This window comes from Macaca nemestrina, chromosome 13 (genome assembly GCF_043159975.1).
Source record: "Macaca nemestrina isolate mMacNem1 chromosome 13, mMacNem.hap1, whole genome shotgun sequence".
Taxonomy (NCBI): domain Eukaryota; kingdom Metazoa; phylum Chordata; class Mammalia; order Primates; family Cercopithecidae; genus Macaca; species Macaca nemestrina.
Window position 1 is genome coordinate 109,675,491 of NC_092137.1, and position 19,894 is coordinate 109,695,384.

Below are 19,894 nucleotides of genomic sequence, written 5' to 3' on the forward strand. Positions count from 1 at the left end.
CTTGTTGTTCTCCCTGCCAAAGGGCTCTTACTCTTAGCCTAGCACACTGCTGTGCACCTATAGTCTCAGTTACTTGAGTCCAGCCTGGGCAACATAGTGAGATCCCATTTCTAAAAAAATATTCTTACTCTGATTCCACAGAGTCAAATTCTTCAGCTTCAAACCCATCTTTTCCTTGAAGCCTTTCCTTAGGTTAGATAGCTGGAAGCAATCTCTACTGTGAACTACCATATGCTTTTTTAAAAATAAGTTTTATTGAGATCAAATTCACATACCGTGCACTTCACCCAAGTGTACAGTTCAGCATTTTTAGTTGTGCAACCATCATCACAATCAATTTTGTAATATTTTCATCACCCCAAAATGAAACCCCATATTTATTAATAGTCATGCCTCATTCTTCCTACCCCCATGTCCAGCTTTAAGAAACCAAAAATCTACTTTGTGTCTATAGACTTGTCTATTGTGAACATTTTATATAAATTGGATCATAGAGTGTGTGGTCAATAGGATTAATTTGCCCTTCTCTTACAGCAAATTTTCTCTTTTTACTTTAATGAAGAAATCAACTACCCTCCCAGTGTGTCGACTGGGGCCTAGCTCTAAGACCAACTGTACCATTTTTTAATGAACATATTTTAACCAGAATGGGCTATAGTATGAGCTCAATGAATAGTTTGTCACCGTGTACTCATTCAACTGGATTAATATACTTATTGAATGAATAAACAAATGAATGAAACAAAAACTTTGGTTTTCACCAAGACTGGGACTTGGATGAGGGAACTAAGGTGCAAAATGTAAGGAGACACTGACTCCAGGGCTGGGCAAGACAATGAGTGCCTCCTTCAATGCTGTGCCCTTACCTCCCCCTAGTCCCTGCCCTGGTTTATACATAATCCATCCACATGGATTTTCACTGAATTGTGATTCATGTATCTCTGGAACTTTCTGAGCTGTTTCTGAGAACCAGGTAAAGTGTGCCCTCTTTGGAGTTAGGGAAATGTCTACAAGGCATCCTCTGTCCACTAGAAAGACCAAAGTGACCATTGCCTCCTGGAAGAGTTTTGTGAGGGATCTGATCACGATTTACAACTGGGAAAAGTAGCCAAGCTGCTTTGTGCCACTGGCACAAAGTGGAAGGTGCCTGTGTTCCAGCAGGCTGGCTTTGAGGAGCAGCGGGAGCAAAGGTCTCCCCGCTGGACATTCCTGTCCCTTCTGGGTGCACTACCTCCTACAGCTGCAACTGCTTGGGGCAAGCTTTGTAACACTTGCCTCAGTCACACAGATCCTTTGACCAAGTCTGCAAGAGAGCAGACGAGTTGTTTCCTGCAGGTCCTGTAGTACTAGGTGGGCAAACTCTGACTCCTTTGTAACTTCATGGATCTCGCTTATTATCCAGGAAACTGGCTCAGCATTCTGCTGGCCTGTGCTCCCTTATTGTTTAAAATGTTTTTCTTCTGTTTTTGACCATCCACAATTCACATAATTACATGTCTCTCAAGCCATTTTTCTCACTTTGCAATGCTCATTGGCTTTAATTCTCCCTTTCCCTTTTCTTATCTAATTCTTGTCCAGTCACCCAGGGAAAGATGGAACAAATCTCTTTCTCCCTCGTTTTCTACTATCTCCTTCCCTTCATATTCTGCTACTCATCCTTCCATTTGCTGACCTTGGCCCCACTCCAGCCATGGCTGATGGCTGTTGGGATGTGGCACATTTGTATTAAAGAAGAGAGAAATCCTGAGATGTGATTGATGCAAAGTTAGAAATAATGAAGAATCACATTGCATGAATTCCCTAGGGCTTCTGTACAAATTGGGTGGCTTAAGGTACAGAAACTTCTTGTTCCACAGCTCTGATAAGTAAAAGTCCAAGATCAAGGTGCAGTATGGGCTCCTTCTGGAGCTGTGGGGGAACTCTGTTTCATGCCTCTTTCCCAGCTTCTGGTGGTTTGCAGGCGCCACCCCAATCTCTGTCTTCATCCTCACGTGTTGTGTGTGTCTGTGTCCAAATTTCCCCCTTTTATAAGGGTATCAGTCATATTGGATTAGGGTTCACCTTAATTATCTCCTCTGCAAATGCCATATTTCCAAATAAAGTCACATTCACGAGCACTGGGAGTTAAGACTTCAACATTTTTGAGGGGGACTCAATTCAACCCATACCACACTAATATCAGTGTGTGGAGCTTTGAAAAAATAGATATTTCTTTCAAAATTCCGTAGTACTTTTCAAATTCATTTACCATTTTCTCCACCTAAATTGGCAGTTTGTTTTAAGGCACAGACATTCAAGTAAATGCAATAATCTGTTTTATTTGATAGCTAGTTTTGCAGTAGTGTTATCTTTTTACTTATGTTTCATTTGGAGTGCCTGTTGTTTCAGCTACCTTGTGAGTTCATTGTAGATATTACTCTAATCTTGAGAACCTAGTACTCATTTCAGCATTGTTTCTTGGGAAAATATCTTTCAAGTTTCAAAAGACTGAAAGTATCCTTTGAGCACAGTCAATTTTTAACTGGGGGCTTCCTGTGCAAGTTTCTGGGCCTATCATGTGTGATAATTGAACCCTTCAAAAACATAGAAAAGCAGACCCATGACAGTCCCAACACACTTTTAGGCTTTCTCAAATTAATAAATAATGTTTTATACATATGTTAGGACACTGAAAAACTGATCGTATAGTGAGCGAAACAGCATGTTACAAAATGATGTGTTTTGTGTGAGTCTTTGTAAGAAATGTTTTGTCCATCAACAACTGTATGGAAAAAGACACACCAAAGCCTCTACCCCTGTGTTAGCCGTACTCATCTCTTGGGATGGGATGTGTCACTGGGGGTGGGAATGGGGGAAGGATGTGGGAACTGCTTGTTGAATGTGATTGCATTCATCCATTTTCATACTGCTAAGAAGAAATAACTGAGACTATAATTTATAAAGAAAAAAATTTAATGGACTCACAGTTCCACATTGCTGGGGAGGCCTCACAATCATGGCAGAAGGTAAAGGAGGAGCAAAGGCACATCTTACATGGCAGCAGGCAAGAGAGCCTGTGAAGGGGAAAATGCCCTTTATAAAATCACCAGATCTCGTGAGACTTATTCACTATCACAAGAACAGCGTGGGGAAAACCTGCCCCCATGATTCAACCACCTCCCACCAGGCAAGCTACAAGGTGGAAGAAGATAGTTGTAACATAGAAGTTGTTAAAAAATTTGTATCCAGATTATATAAAGAACTCCTACAAATCTATGAGAAAAAGACTGACAGCCAAATAGAAAACTGGGCAAGAGACCTGAACAGGTACTTCACAAATGATGATCTGACCAATAAATACATGAAGATGCTAACATCAGTAATTACCAGATAAATACATCAAATCAAGTAATTAAATAAGCTATTTTATTTATGTATTTATTTATTTTTTAGACACAGTTTCACTCTGTTACCCAGGCTGGAGTGCAGTGGTGCAATCTTGGCTCACTGCAACCTCCGCCTCCTGGGTTCAAGCGATTCTCCTTCCTCAGCCTCCCGAGTAGCTGGGATTACAGGTGCGCAGCACCACACCTGGCTAATTTTTTGTATTAGAAGTAGAGAAGGGGTTTCACCATGTTGGCCAGGCTGGTCTCAAACCCCTGGCCTCAAGTGATCCGCTTGCCTCAGCCTCCCAAAGTGCTGGGATTACAGTCATGAGCCACTTCACCTAGCTCAGGCTATTTTAAATAAATTCAATGGAAAATTATATCACAATTATTTCACTACTACCCAACCACCAGAATGTCTAAAATCAAAAGGTCAGGATATGTAAAATTTTAGTGATGATGAGAAGCTAGGATTCAATTACAGTTGCTTTTTCTTTCTGTCTTTCTATGTTTTCCACATTTTCTACTCAATTTAGGTTCTTCTCCAATCAGAATATAATGATATTTTTCTCCAGAGCAGATTCCTTTTTTCTTAATGCTTTCCAGCTCAGCAACTAAAACCAAAAGATGGGCAGAACTGAAGGATATATCCAAATAAATCTGGTGGGTTTTAGACTGGTTCTTTAGAGGGCATGGGACAATTAACAGAACCAGGTTGTAGAGAGTAATTGAAGGGGCAGAATTTTTGACTTCTGAAAAGAACTTCAGCAGGCACAGACTCTGGGTTGCAGCCTCTCAGCAGGTAGAGTGTAGATGACTGTGACATTAGGTAGCTCACTGTCCCACTGAACTGTAATAGTCTCATGGGGCCAATGACAGGGTCTTGGTGACTGAGCCTATTTCTTCTGCATCAGTTCTTCCAGGACTTCCTAATCTAATATACTTCTCTCCAGAAATTGTTATAATCCTTGGCCATCCAAGTACACAGCGGGCTTATAAAGTCCAGTATTTTATCTGTACATTTATGTACCAGATATAGATATCAGCCAATCCAAGTGGGTTATTTTGACACTATAGTTATTGTTCTTCAAGGTATCCATGTTTCAGTAAACAAACTTCTGCTTTTTACTGTTTAGAAGCTTTTCTTTAAGTCAAAATATCTCTGTATGATATTAATGATGATATATCTTACTATATAACTAGCACAATTCTGGGAATTTCACATTTTTATTACATCAGGTAGACCTCTAGTAACCCTGTGGGATGGCTGCTATTATTATTTCCCTGTCATGATGACACTGAGGGGTAAATACCTTGCTCCAGATTAAAGCTGCAGAGTGCGGATTTGGACCCCAGCAGGCTGCTTCTCTAATTGAGGCTTTTGAATACCACATCACTCTCCATTTTAAGGCTACCTGCTATAGCTTTGTTTCCTGGTGAATGCAGAGTAGTGGGATTGGCACCAACATGAGATGTATTCCTTGCTGAGTCATTTCTCTCAAGGCTGGGCCTCCAGGCTGCATTTCTGGAGGCAAAGGGCCTCAGCTACTTTCTCATGGCAGAGCTTAACCCTGAGTCCCCTCCTCAAATACCTGTGGGTGCTCTGGCCACATATTTAAAACAGTTATAACTTACTCTCTTCTCTGTGGAAGTTCGCTCATCCTTGGGGTCTCACATGTCAAGTGTAAAGGGTAATTTGATGGTTGAAGGTGTGGAGCAGTATCACTTTTTGAAGACATTTTTCTTACTAGCCAAGGTCAAGGTCATCTGAAGTTTGTTCTTGTCTTTTAAAGGGCTGAGAATTCCACACACTTATCAAATTAATAGCATATTTTATATTTAATGTTTTAATCCATTTCTTTTAAAGGACTAAAAGAAAGGCTCATAAGTGGGAGTTGAACAATGAGAACACATGGCACAGGGAGGTGAACATCACACACCAGGACCTGTTTGGGGGTGGGCGGCTAGGGAAGAGATAACATTAGGAGAAATACCTAATGTAGATGACTCATTTATGGGTGCAGCAAACCACCATGGCACGTGTATACCTATGTAACAAACCTGCACATTCTGCACATGTACCCCAGAACTTAAAGTATATACAAAGAATACTATTAGTAAGAGATAAAATGGTACAGTTTGAAGGGCCTTTGGTAATCTGATTGAATATATTAAAATGCATATTTTTTTTCCAACAAAACAACAAAAAAAGAAAAGTTACAAATACATTCTCTCTCTGTCTGTCTCTCTGTCTCTCTGATTACTTACACTCGGCATTTAAGGACAAGTAGTGTATCATCAGGTGAGGAAGTTAGGGTTCAGGTCCTGGTTTTGCTGAAAGGGCCATTAGTCAGGTCCTGCTTGTGGGCTATCTGAGAACCCTGACTCAGGGTTAACTGGCAGCATGAAGGCCCGATTGCCATTGGCCCCACCATTGAGGTGTGTGGCCACATCCTGGCAGAGCTGCAGCTCCTATGTTGCTACAGCTTTCTTCTCCAATAACTCATTTTCTGGGATCACCTTATCAGGATGTTGATTAATGAGTTTACCTTTGATAGCATTGGCCACACCTAGGTACAAAATCAGAGTTGGATTTTTGTCCTCTGGGGATAAGCACACCCAGGGTGAATTCATTCTCCAGAGTGGGAGGAAATCACTGAGTGAACAGCTTCTGTGAAAATCAGGCCACAGAGAGAGGGCCATGTGTTCTCCTCAGTTCCTGTGAGATTTAAGGGGTCTGCCCTTAAATCTCCTTCTCATGGGACTGGCTACTAGTTCAAATGTTGATGCTGGCATCATGATACTGTTACAGAAAGCCAGAAACTTGGAGGGAGCCTAGGAATTCTATAAAAACACGCAGAAGGACACAAAGAACTCTCCCCTCAGAAATAAAAGAGAAGGCATCCAGAGATACTGAGATTTCCATAGTACACTAGTGAGGATCACCATTCATTCATTCATTCACTCATTCACTCATTCATTCATTCATTCGTTCACCATTCATTGATCACCAGGCATTGCGTTAGGAAGTGAGAAAACAAAGACATAAGAGCTTTATGAGAGCTTTATATGATTTATGGAATTTAGCACTTGTGGATTTTGCTACTTCCCTCTTTATTTCCTTATAGTGATGAGACAAAAAACCTCAAAATGAAAGAGTCTGCAACCCCGTGTCTTAGGGGCAGGGGAAGTAGAACGCTGGGCCGTGCTTTCCTTCGTGGAGTCCCCAGCACAGAGAAAGGCAGGAGGTTCCAGCAGGAGCTGACGGCTCTGGGGAAGAGAAAGAGACTGACGAAGTTTTGGGGGCCTGTGAGAAGAAAGAATACGGTACTGGAGCAAGTGTGCTCTCCTTGTTCTCCATCAAACCACCCTCCAAGCAGCCATCAGAGATACCTTCCTAAACATCCCAGAGGCTTCACCCTGTGCGTAGCAGGGGTCAGCAAGCTTTCTTTGTAAGAGGCCAAGTGGTGACTGCTTTAGGCTTTGCCAATCACATGATGTCGGTTGCAGCTACTCAAGTCCGCCGCTGATTTGTGACAGCAGCCACAGACAACATTACACAGATGGTTGAGGCTGTGTTCCAATAAAACTGTATTTACAAAAACAGGCAGTGAGCTTTGACTTGCCCACTCTGCTGTATAGAATAAAGAGGAAACTCTTGAACTTGACATAAAAGTCACTTTCAGTAAACTTTTTCCTCCCTGCACCTCTGGCTTCTTTGTGATCATTCTCCTCATGTGAGTTGCCAGTGTCATCCTGAAGGCCCCATATTGCTGATCTTTTTTTCTTTTTGTAACAACTTTATTTAGATATAATTCACACACTATACAATTTACCCACTCACCTAAAACGTACAATTCAGTGTATTTTTTTTTTTTAGCATATTCAGAGTTGTGCCACAATCAATTTTAGAACATTTTCATCACCCTCCCAAAATGCTGCACTCTTTAGATGCCATCCTTCAACCTCCTGCTCCCAGCCCTCACAATCTCAATTCTACTTTATATCCCTGTAGGTTTCCCTAGTCTGCACATCTCACATAAATGGAATCACACAGTATGTGGCCTTTTATGACAGGCTTCTTTCATAATATTCTCAATCTTGCATTTTAATTTCGTTATCTTTTCAAGGTTCACCCGTGTTGTAGCCTGTCTCGCACTTCATTCCATTTTATGGCTGAATAGTATTCTGTTCTAGGAATATGCTACATTTTGTGTATCCTTCCATCAGTTGATGGACATTTGGGTTGTTTCCTTCTTTTAGCTTTGGGAGTAATGCCACTATAGATATCCATGTGTAAGTTTTTGTGTGGACAGATCTTTTCATTTCTTTTGAGTATATACCTAGAAGTGGAATTGCTGGGTCAAATGGTGACTCTATTGAACCTTTTCTGGAACTGCCAGACTATTTTCCCAAGTAGTTGCATCATTTTACATTCCTACCCCCAGTGTATGAGGGATAAAATTTCTCTACATCCTCCACCAACTGTTGTTATCATATTCCTTTTATATCATAGCCATCCCAAAGAGTAGGAGATGGCATCTCATGGTGGTTTTAATTTGTCTTCCTTAATGACTCATTAAGCTAAGTATCTTTTGGCTATTTTTGTATCTTCTTTGGAAAAAATGTCTATTCAAGTCCTTTGCCCATTACAAAAATCATTTTTAACAGTTATATAATTACATGTATGTTTAAGCCAGAGCATTTAATGTGGAAAATTTTTAACTCTTATGTTCTAGCAACATCACAGTATATAAGGAGGAAGGGGGTACTACAAAACATTCAACTAAGAGCTAAGTATTTAAAACAAAATTATGTTAAAAAAATTCAAGATTCCTTTATGAGAGTTCAACACAAGTTAAATGTCCTTTTGAATGATTCTGTCATCAAGGCAGTTTATTCTTTTAAAATATCATGAAATGGACAAATACTCATTAACAGATATAGCCACCCTCAAGATTTCAATCTCGGTGGCTTTCTTTAAATTAAAATTCACGAAGTGCGCAATTAAAATGTGTCAAAAAACTGAATCTGCTACTCTAACAGATGTTCATGCTTAACACTTAGTAGTTTATCTGACTAAATTGAATTTTATTAGGGGAAGAAAATGAACCACTGTAAAGCATATAGTTTGAAATAGATGCTAATATTTTTCTTAGAAATAAAAATTTATGCAGGAAAAGTTATTTATCATAAGGAAAACAAAATAAAACCCTAGAATGAGCAAACATTTTCAAAGAACAAGCACCACAAAGGACACTTACATTGAATTTTTAATATTTATCAATGCATATTTCTTTCTCCAACCAGTCTACTTCATCAAATTTGGAAACATTTCCTGAATCACTAGATTCCACAGCAGTATGGCAAGACAGGATGGTGGCAACATCATTTTCAATGTCTTCATGGTGAGCTTTCTTTTCACCCTGCTCTTCTACTTTGTGTAACTGAACACCTTTTCTTACTGCTTCCAGAAGTACACTCTTGGCAACCCAGACTATAGGTATGGCTGGAAGATGACACTTTGGCTCATGAAGTAACTTGTGTTGGAGGAGATGGAGTCATTCATGGAGCTTGGGGACTTGGGACAGCAGTAGGTGAAGCTGGATGTAGCCAGAGGGAGGATGAGCAGGACTGCAACTGTGACAGATGATGATGGCTGAATACCAAGTGGAGCCAGAGAAGGTAGGGTGGGGGTGGAAGTAGCCTTGGATGTCTTGTGGGATGGATGAACTGGGGCAGCACTAGCTCCTAACAGAGAGGACTGTGTAGAGGAGCAGCTGGAGGTGGACCTGGGTGAAGAGGGCTGGGGAAAATGTGGAAAGGAGCTGAAGGAGTTGGCACTGCTGGAGTTCCCAAGGCAGTGGTTGGAGGTGGAGGCAGAGGTGGGGGAGGTCTTGGTGGAGAGCAGTTGAAGTCACTGAAGCTCCTAATGAAGACATTGACAGGGGAGATGGAAGAGTTGGTGGAGGAGGTGTGGGGGTGGAGCTCCCAGAGACATGTGTATTGCCTATAGCTGGTGACTGAGCATGATTTTCTATCAAACCTGCAGCAGCATTTACGCAGGTGGGCATGGGTTTTTCCCCTCCTGTTCCTTGAATTAGTGGAGGTGGAGGTGGTTCATGTGGCCTGACTGAGACCTTTTACTCAGCTCTTATCTGAGTCTCAGTTGTCAGACTAAATGACAAGGCAGAAAGTGAAAAGATCCATCCACACAATCCACCTGCTTCGGGGACTTTGCTGCAAAGAGATTGGCATCATCTTCAGCCAGCTCCAGACTTGGGCCAGCTTCTGCCATCCTCTATCTGGCTCATGAAGACAATCTAGATTTTTTCTAGCTTCTGCTTCCTCCTTTCCTTTCTCTGATCTTCTGTATGTTGCAATATGTGTTCTTTCATAAACCAAATAAATATGAAGGCTTGATAAAAGTTTGCCCATTTAAAAATTGGATGGTTTGTCCATTTTTATTTTGAGTTGTAAGAGTTCTTTATATAGTTTAGGCTGAAGTCCCTTGTCAGATACAGGATTAAAGAATATTTTCTTCTATTCTACAGGTTTTTTTTTTTTTAAACTTTCTTGATAGTATCTTTTGAAGTCCAAAGTCTGTAATTTTGATGAAGCTCCATTTACTTATTTTTAAATTTTGTTTGTGCTTTCTTTGAGGATGGGCCTCAGTATACCACCAACATTTATAATCTTTCTTCCAGCCTTCCTCCAAAGGACTTATTATCTTTTACCAGGCTGACATGCATTGAGGAAAGAAAATAATCAGACTCTTGGGGCACTATTAAACACATGGGCCCTGAACTGACACTAAGTTCCAGAGATCCAGAATTCCACTGTGGCCCACCACAGTCAGAGTAGGGGCTTACGGTGGTCAGACGACCAATGGAATTCAGCTCAGGTCCTTCTCACAGTGGGTCCAGTGTGTTCCTGAACCCATCCTGTGGGTATTTCCCCAGTTCTGAAATGCACAATTCAGCAGCTGGCAGAATTATCACATTATTCCCTTGACTTGTGGAGTGAGGGCTATTAAGGTGGAAAAAGCCAAGTGGCAGCCACTAGATCTGCCTTTACCTAGGAAAATGGTAAATCAAAAGCAAATCCACATTTCTAGAGGGGCTGCAGAGATTAGTGCCACCATCAAGGATTTGAAAGATGCAAGGATGGTGACTCCCATCACATCCCCATGGAACTTTCCTGTTTGGCCCATGCAGAGGACAGATGGATCTTAAAGAATGACAGTGGATTATCATAAGTTTAACCAGATGGTGACGCTAATTACAGTTGCTACCCCAGGTGTGGTTTCATTGCTTGAGCAAATTAACACATCCCTGAGAACTGACATGTAGCTACTCATCTGGTAAATTCATTTTTCTCCATGCCTGTCCATAACGCTCACAAGAAGCAGTTTGCTTTTACCTGCAAGGCCAGCACCACGCCTCACTATTGTTCCTTGGGGTTCTATCAATTCTCCAGCTCTATGTTATAATTTAGTTCACAGAGATGTGATCACCTTTCTCTTCCATGAGATATTACACTGTTCTGTTTATTGATGACATTATGCTGATTGGACCTAGTGAGCGAGAAGTAGCAACCACTCTGGGCTTATTGGTTCAGCATTTGAGTGTCAGAGGGTAAGAAATAAATTTGACTAAAATTCAGGGGCCTTCTGCCTCCATGAAATTTATAAGGGTCCAGTGGTATGAGGCATGTTGAAATATCCCTTCTCATGTGAAGGGTAAGTTCTTGCATCTTTTCCCTTCCACTACCAAAAATGAGGCACAATGCTCAGTAGGCCTCTTGGGATTTTGGAGGTATCATCTTCCTCTTTGTGTGTCTTACATCGGCCCATTTGCTGAGCAGTCTGAAAATTCATTATAAGAAGGACCCGGAAGAGCAGAAATCTCTGCAATAGGTCCAGGCTGCTGCACAAGCTGTTCTGCCATTCGTGCCACATGACCAAGCAGATCCAATGGTGCTTGAGGTGTCAGTGGCAGACAGGGATGCTGTGTGGAATCTTTGGCAGGTGAATCACAGCACAGGTCTTTACGATTTTGGAGTGAGCCAATGCTATCTTCCACAGATAACTACTTTCCTTTTGAGCGACAGCTCTTGGACTGCTGTTGGGCCGAGGTAGAGACTGAATGCTTAACCATGGACCCCCCAAGTTACCACGTGACCTGAGATACCCATCATGAATTATCTAATCCACAAAGTCATAAACTTGGGCGTGCAGAGCAGCAACTCACCATGAAATAGAAGTGATGTATATATGATTGGGCCTGAGCAGGCCCTAAAGGCACAAGTAAGTTACATAAAGAAGTGTCCCAAATGCCCATGGCCCCCATGCTCCACAATAGAAACAAGCAAGAGTTGTCTGGAATCCAGGAGATAACTTTGAGTGTTTGTATACCATGCCTTGTGATTAAGTTCAGTGGAAAACTACAGCTGAATTCGGGCAGGAATACTTATGGTCCAGACCCTTCAGGATGAAGGCTTGGGTAACCTTACCAGGTAATGGTGCATGACTAGCTGAGGTGTTCATTGAAAGCATGGGAATATGGAATGGGTAGTGGAAGAAGGTAGTTATAAATATCAGCTATGACCACATGACCATTTACGGAAATGAGGGCTGTAATTGTCATGAGTATTTTTTGTTATGAATGTGTATATATAAGTGTATATTAAGCAAAGTCTTTGTTTTCTTCCTTCTCTTATCCCCATCAAGTAACAGAAGATGTATTGATTTTAAATTATAATGCTTAAGTATTATTACTTTTATATCATAGTATTTAAGTTGCTGGACATCAAGGGGAAAGATACCCAATAAAATACTGCTTTCATAAACAGCAATTGGAAATCAGAAATTACAAGGAATAAATGGTTAAGGAGGAGAAGAAGCAGCAGGAGGAGGGTCATTTTAAACATTTCCAACACAGAGGTACTGTGGAGGGATATTACTTGTGGAGATGGGAAGATCTACTGGGCAGTTGAAAACATAATAATCCTGCAGAATATTTGGAACTAGAGAATTAGATGTGGGAGCAAATCACATAGAGATGCCATTTGGAGCTTTTGAAGGGAGAAGATGATCTATTCACATTTGAATTTCAAGTTCATAGGCTCTAGGTTGGAAGGAGCCTTAGAGTGTTTTCTTATTTCCATCTCCCACTCAGCTGGAAGCTTATAATGTTCCATCTCTCTCTCTCTCTTTTTTGAGATGGAATCTTGCTCTGTCGCCCAGGCTGGAGCGCAATGGTGCTATTTTGGCGCACTGCAACCTCTGCCTCCCAGGTTTAAGCGATTGTCTTGCCTCAGCCTCCCAAGTAGCTGGGATTACAGGTACCCACCACCAAGGACAGCTAATTTTTGTATTTTTCTTTTAGTAGAGACAGGGTTTCACCATGTTGGCCATTGCTGGTCTTGAACTCCTAGCCTCAAGTGATCCGCTTGCCTCGGCCTCACAAAGTGCTAGGATTACAGGCATGAGCCACTGCACCCAGCCTGAACCCCCATCTCTTAATCAGAAAAATATTTAAAGTGAGATGCCCTTGGATGGGTTGACAGAGGTATAAGTGTGCTTGAGAAGCATGAGTCAGGTCCCTGTGCCTGAGAAATGAAAGACTTCCAGTTCTATAGATTGTCGACTAACATTTATGACAACATTCCAGAAACGAGGCTGAAATTCAAGGCTTTTAATCACAGACCTTCACAGGCACACTATGTAAAGCCTGGTGTTCAGATTGCTTTATTATTTCCAAGTAGTTTTTCAGCTTTAGATTGACTTTGGCATAATCGCACACCGGGTTGAATGTCCAAAGCCTTCTTGCCAAGGCAAAGCCTTGGAAGACAGCAGCATCCTGCTGGGGGCTGATTGCCAGGCAGACATCTCTGTGAAATCCCATGGCGTGCGGGCATCAAGGTGTACTCACATAGCTAAATACACTGAAAACCAGTTCTTCCTCTGTCTGTATATATCTATCTCTATCTCTATCTCTATCGCTATCTCTATCTCTATCTCTATCTCTATCTCTATCGCTATCACTATCTCTATCTCTATCACTATCTCTATCTCTATTGCTATATCTCTATCTATCTCTATCTCTATCATCTATCTATCATCGATATATCACAATCAGAGATTTCATTATAATATTCAACATCACTGGAAAAGTATAGCAGTTTTATATTTTCAGCTTTCTTTCATAAATTAAGTAAAGATCCATTTAATATACTCAAAAAACAAACCATTATTTTGTCCCTTTAGTTTAAGTGGAGCAAGTCTGTCTATGAGTTTTGTCATCATCATAGCCCAGCAGTCAGGCATTTTCCCAGGGATCCTTTCTGGTTGTTTACTTTCCCCGTTCCTCCTGTTTCTTTTGCATCCCCTGTGCCTTCAGTGTTGTGTTTGAATCATGAGACATGCCTCGAGCCCTCCCCAGAGTGTCTTTTCCAGCTTCCTGGTCTCAGGTTCCATCTTCGTTTCTGTGACTTTCGACTCCGACTCCAGGTCTCTCAATTACAGGAGGGCCTGCTGCCCTGAGTGGGAAACACCCTGTCCTAGGACCTCCCTGGCTTGGACCTGTACCCCCTGCCCCGTGGAAAGGGGCTAGGATGTTGCATCTCACATTCTAGGTGTTTCCTACCTAGGTAGCCACACTCCGTATCAGGGCAGCAGGGTGTGGTGGGATAAGAAGGGGGACTTCCCCTTAAGGCTGAAGGCCCCCAGCTTGGCTGGCAAAGACCAGGGCAGAGCTCACAGATCAATGCTGACCTGGCAGATCAGTCAATCCCACATGTGCCACCACTGTAGTTCATCGCCATCCTCAACCCCCATGTGCACCCTGTATTCAGCGACTACTCAGCTCCAGCTTCAGAAGGAAGCTTTTCAACCATACAGAGCTCAAGGTTCTCGGTGGCACTCACACAGTGCTGGATTTCTCATGTGGGATTCAGAAGTGGGTTCATCCTCACTGATGCTCCCTCGTAATGAAGCTGAGTTCCTAGTGCTCCGCCCAGATGCCCTCGGATCCCCACCACCAGTCCTCGCCTCACCCCCTACTCTTTCTTCTATGAGCCTGGACCTTGGGGACTGAGTGGCTTTGCCCAGAAGCTTAGAGAGCACAGGCTCAGAGAACACAGGTCTGGGAGCTGACATTGCTCTGGGGCATCTCAAAGGGAGTGACTGTGAGATGCCCCAGGAAAGCCCAGTTCCCTTCCTCAAGTAAGGACAATCCTTGCACTGCCCCCCTGAGGATCACGCTGCACCTAGGACTATGCTAAGTCCATACCCTTGCTTGGCTACTTCCTCTCCAGCCTGCCTCACAACACCCTGATAATTCTCTCCTAGGAAGACTTTTTAAATAAATCACTTGCACAGAAACCCTCATACCAGGATCTGCTTCTGGCAACCCAAACCCAAATACAGGATGGCACAGGTTGCTTGCACACTGTGGGATTTCACAATGATGTCTGCCTGGCACACCAGCCCCTAGCAGGATGCTCCTAAGGCTTTGCCTGTGCAAACAGCTTTTGGACATTAAGCCCGGCGTGCAGTTATGCCAAAGTGCTGTGACTGATTGCAGTTTCCTGCTTGATGACAACCAGGGTGTGACCTGACATTCCCTCAAATTCCAGCTCCCTGGGACCTCAAGGGGCATGACTGGAGATATTTTGTGCTAGTTTCTTAGGCTCATGTCCACATGAGTTGCTGGGGAGGGCATCTGAACTTTTATTTGGCTGTTGCAGCTGATTCTACACTGAGTCTTGTGTCAGAAGCCAGCCTGGTCTGCCTCTCCCTGCACCTGTATTGTTCACTAATTTCCATGATTGGTACTGGTGGTGGTTGGGGATGTTCTCCATCAGTTTGGAGCTTAGGGGGGCAGCCAGTGGCCTTCTGGTTAGGAACATGCTGGACTCTAGAGTTTTAAACCTAGGGGTAGACCAAACCCTAGTCAGTTAGTCCACCTTTTTCTGCTAAACTTTGCACCTAGGGCTGAACTCTGTGAGTGGACATCACTAATGACTGCTCCTGGAGGCCTGATGACCCACAAGCCCACAGCAATCCAGCTGCACACTGGGGATGACCTAACCTGTGGAGAGCTGTCCATCAGCCAAGCATAACCCTTCTTGATCCTCACCTTCTGGCTGGAGGCCATGTTTAGGTCACCATGTGAAAACTGCACCTGCACTTACTTTACGGTCCTTGCCATCATGGCCCACAAAACCACTGGTCCCATCTATACCCACCTGCTTATTCCTGGGACCATAACATGTACACTGCTTCCAGATGGGAAGGTGGGTGGAGGAAAAACTCCTGCCTCGGGAGGATGAGAGCTGTGGTGGCCTGGGACCTCTCTTGGCTTGGAGAGCTGGGCGTACTTCCCCTACAAGTTTCAAAGGGAGGCAGGCCCTTTACCATGCACAGGCTCCCGCTGTTGGGAGTGCTCCTCAGAACTCTTTGGGAAGAAGGCTGGGAGGGTCTGATGACGTCTGGATTTCTGGGACTCCCATGCGATCCTCACCCAGGACACCTGTATTCACAAATACGGATCTTCAGGAGCCTTCTCATTCATCCACATAAGACCCAGTGCAAGCCAACCCACAAACTCAGCTTGAGCCGACTGAGGCCGGCTGCCTTTGTCAGCTGGGGTAGCTCGGACACATCTTCTGTTTGTCTGAACTCAAACCATTCTCTGCTCTGACTGGGCCTTCCTCACTTAACCCCAGTTAAGGCGCAGATGAGTCAATTCAGGGACGGTCAACCAAGGCAGATAGAGATTTACAGAAAGTGCTAAAATCCCTGAGTTCTGCTTGGTAGAGTTTGGAGGACGTTGGTGTGACACATTCCATGGGGTTTCCAAGAACCAGCTGCCAATGTAAGACAATTCCAGGACCTGGCCATGTGAGTGTGTCCCCAAGAAGATGTGGTCGCCCTGGGCACATGCAGAGAGGCTGCGTGGGGAGGGAGATTTCCCAGAGGACTGCCAAGAATCTCATGAAAGGCAAGGGCTCTCTTGCTTGCTTGGCTTATGGTGAAGATGGAACATGAATGGTTGATTGTTCTCATGAAGAGGCTTCAGAATGAGGAAAGTGGAAGCCACAGCGTGCTTGGGAGTCACTGAAATGCAGAGACTGATCATGGGCCAGGGCTGGCTGGGTGGAGGGCGAGAAGGAAGAGAAGCGGCACCACCGAGGAGGGGCGACCACTTCACTTCTACTCTCCCAGTGTGCCCCTGGGTGGAAGGTGGTGCCCAGAGACTGACAAGAGTGATGACCCTGAAGGAGACAACCCTGCTGGAAACAGTCCACATTGCCAACAAAGACGCAGCACTCCAGGGTGGCCTGCAGACAGCTGAGGACCCCTGATTGTCTTAGACCCATCGGAGGGTCCCTGATTCCTGCTGCCTTCAGCCCAATGCTTAGCCCTCCTTGATGAAAAGAGGTCTCTGGGGAGCACTGCCTCTTCTTCCTGAGGAGGGATTCTGAAGCACCCAGTGAGAGGCAAGACATTACCATGTGCTGAGAGAGCCCAGATGTACATACTGGAGAAAGCACAGCTGACAGGGCAGGCTGTGAGGGAAGAGAGGACTCCAGGGCTTGGATGTTTGTGCCAGCCATGCATGGTGGTCTTGCAGCATGCTCTGTTCCAGCCACGGCTGGGCCTAGGGTGTTTGTTAATATTTATTCATTTGTAAAACCAAATTTGGCTTTACTCAATTTTTGTTCCCTTCTCTCCTCCTCTGCCCTCTCTCCATGGAGCAGGTGTGCAGCAGTGGTGCCTGCATGGCTGTGGTGCCTACAGCAGGGCTGAGCTGATGGTCATCCAGGGACTCTGTGTCCAGAACAGGCCTGCTGGGGGGTTCTCCTAGATAGGGCTCAGAAAATAGTTTCTGTAAAGGATCAGATAGCAAATATTTTAGGCTTTGTGGGTCACATATTCTTCTTTGTCATTTCTGTTGTTTTTATAACAACTGTTTAAAAGTATAAAAACAGTTTATTCATAGCTCTCAGCAATACTAAATGGCTGGAATTTTTGGCCCACAGGACACCTCTGTGGCCTAGATCAACCTCTGTGAGCCTAGACCAACAATCCACGAATGTAGAGAGAGAAAGGGCACTGATAACGGAGAACGGCTGGGAGGGTCTTCTACTGATGGAAAACCTCTTTGGAGAAGACTGATCATTAGACTCCTCAAGTATGAACTCTAATTCTACCAAGCTGGAAAAAAATAGAATAGGAGCTGTTAAGAGGTAAACTCTGACCGGTTAACATTTTGAAGAGTTTATCTGAGCAGGCAATGATTCATGAATCTGGCACTCCAAGCCAGAATGATTCAGGCCTCCTTTGAAGGAGCATGTGGGGAGACTTTTATAGAGTGAATGGGAAGCAGGGTAGGGGAAATGTTTAATTGGTCAAAGTGGAGCAATAATTGAAAAGTCCCTAGTCTGAGATTGACTGGTGGTTTCTGACTGGTTGAATCCTCAGTGAAACTGAGTTGGGTCTTGCTTTGCTTCCATAAGAACCCGGGACACTTGAGGCACTCAGGTCCGATGGCCTCCCAGGTGATCATTTTAACAACACCTAGAAAGGGTTAAGGATTTTCATTCCAGTCCCTAACTCTCCTCTCTGTCATTTGTTTCCTGGAATTCCCCATACTTGAGTTTATTTGGAGTAAAATTTGCCTCAGATGTTTTGAAGTTCTCTTAACAACAAAACCCTCACTAGATTATTAAGGGTAAAATGAGGAAAAGAGCAGTAGAACATAGCCTTTGGGGCTGCATAGGGAGCTCGGTCCACACCACTGAGAGCAAGCCCTGTGGGAGATGTGGTGAGATTGGGCAGGATGCAGGAGGTATCTGCCTGGTACCTACAAGCCAAAGAAATCCCAGAAGCCTCGACAGGGGTGGAGGGCAGAACTGGGCTTTACTCAGCTTTGGGGAAGGGCAGTTTCTGCTGGGGGCTCCCTCCTGCTCACAGACATCTCCAAGACGCTCTGACGCAGAGACCCTCTCTTGGAAGAGCTGCCTTTCTAAGTGGATTCCCATCAGGCTTTGTTGTTTTTCTAAGTAGGTCATTAGAAAAGTTTTGGAATTTCTTATGTAATCAGAAAGAATCCATAGAACACCCAAGCAGTTCCAAGTGCTAAGAGGAAGTGAGTGAGTGCAAGATGAAGTCTGCAGAGAAGACTTTCACAATCTGTGTGACTCCTGCAGTGTGTGGGGAGCTAGCCAGGGGCTGGGGGATCCCGATTTAAGCGTGTCTGCATGACCTGTTTGTGGGGGCCATCCCTCTCTCCCTGGTTCTTAGTCTTCTCATCTGAAAAGTAAGATTGTTGAATGATGTGATCTTTCTGACTCTTGCAATTCTCACTCTAAAATTTTATGAGTCTAACTTCCCATTGCTGCTTTTCATTTTCTTCTATGTGAAGGGTTCCAAAGTAAATTGAACATTTGCAATTTGATCTTCTATGACTGTGGTATATTTAGGAGTCTCTCTCTCTCTCTAAGTATGTAATAAGTGATCAGAACACAAGATTATCTAGGATACATGGAGGGTCATCTTCATCATGTTTATTTTATGCAGCTGGACCAAAGATATTTTAAGATTGAATTAAATCATTAATTCTTCTTCATGGTACTTTTAGCATTGTTTAAAAGGACATAGCAGAGTTTTGTAAAAGAGGAGTCTAGAAATATTTTCTGTGGCTGAAATTTATAGAGAATATAAGAATGGGATGTATTTTTACAATTAAAGTAAAAAATTAGTTTATAAAGGAAGAAAAGCAAGTTTTGTCTAGTCGTAAACTCTAGACCTATTGCCTGTATTCTGATCAATACTGCCCATGTGTCCAGTTTCTATCATAGTCACAAAGGGAGTCATTATGTGATTATGTGCTTGCTATCTAAATTGTTAGGCAGCTCTTAGAACATGAACCCAAGACATTTGGAGTGGTTGTTCCTGATAAAAATTTATTTGCTATTGAATCACGCTGGTTCAGTTCACCATATCTTTCCTCAGCGCGGGCTGGAACTCTACATAAATACTATACTGGGATATTTGTCATGTGGTTAATGATTTGCATGCTTACCCTAGAGAGGGAATGGTAAAAAAATGCAAAGGGGTATACTTTGTTACTGGGTGGAGTAGATAATTTTTTGTGTTTTATGGTTTAATGATAAGGAAATCACCTGTCCCACAAAATGTACCTTCCTGACATTAAAAAAATAATAATACGTGGATCTTTGTATAGCTCACATAAATGATGGCAGATATTTTCTTGGTACAGGTTTTAATAAAAAGAAGGAAAAGAACATAATCATTAGTACAGCTGAAGAACTTGGCAATGCTGACAGTTTCGCTAAGAGCCCTTTTTAAAAAAAGTATAAAAAACGATTTTCCAAAGAGATGTCAAATTTAAGGTTTTCTTAATGTGCATGAGTTACTGAATATTTTATTTTATTTTTCTCTTGAGCTCACTGAAGACTTCCTCTCTCTCTCAGAAGTCCATCTGAAAGATAAAATC

General features: G+C 43.1%; 1 long non-coding RNA gene across 8 annotated transcripts in view; it reads left to right on the top strand.

Annotated features, from left to right (window-relative positions):
- Positions 1–19,894, top strand: part of LOC105471851 (uncharacterized) — a 331,670-nt gene that overhangs the window by 163,218 nt on the left and 148,558 nt on the right. The gene's annotated exons all lie outside the window — the stretch shown is intronic.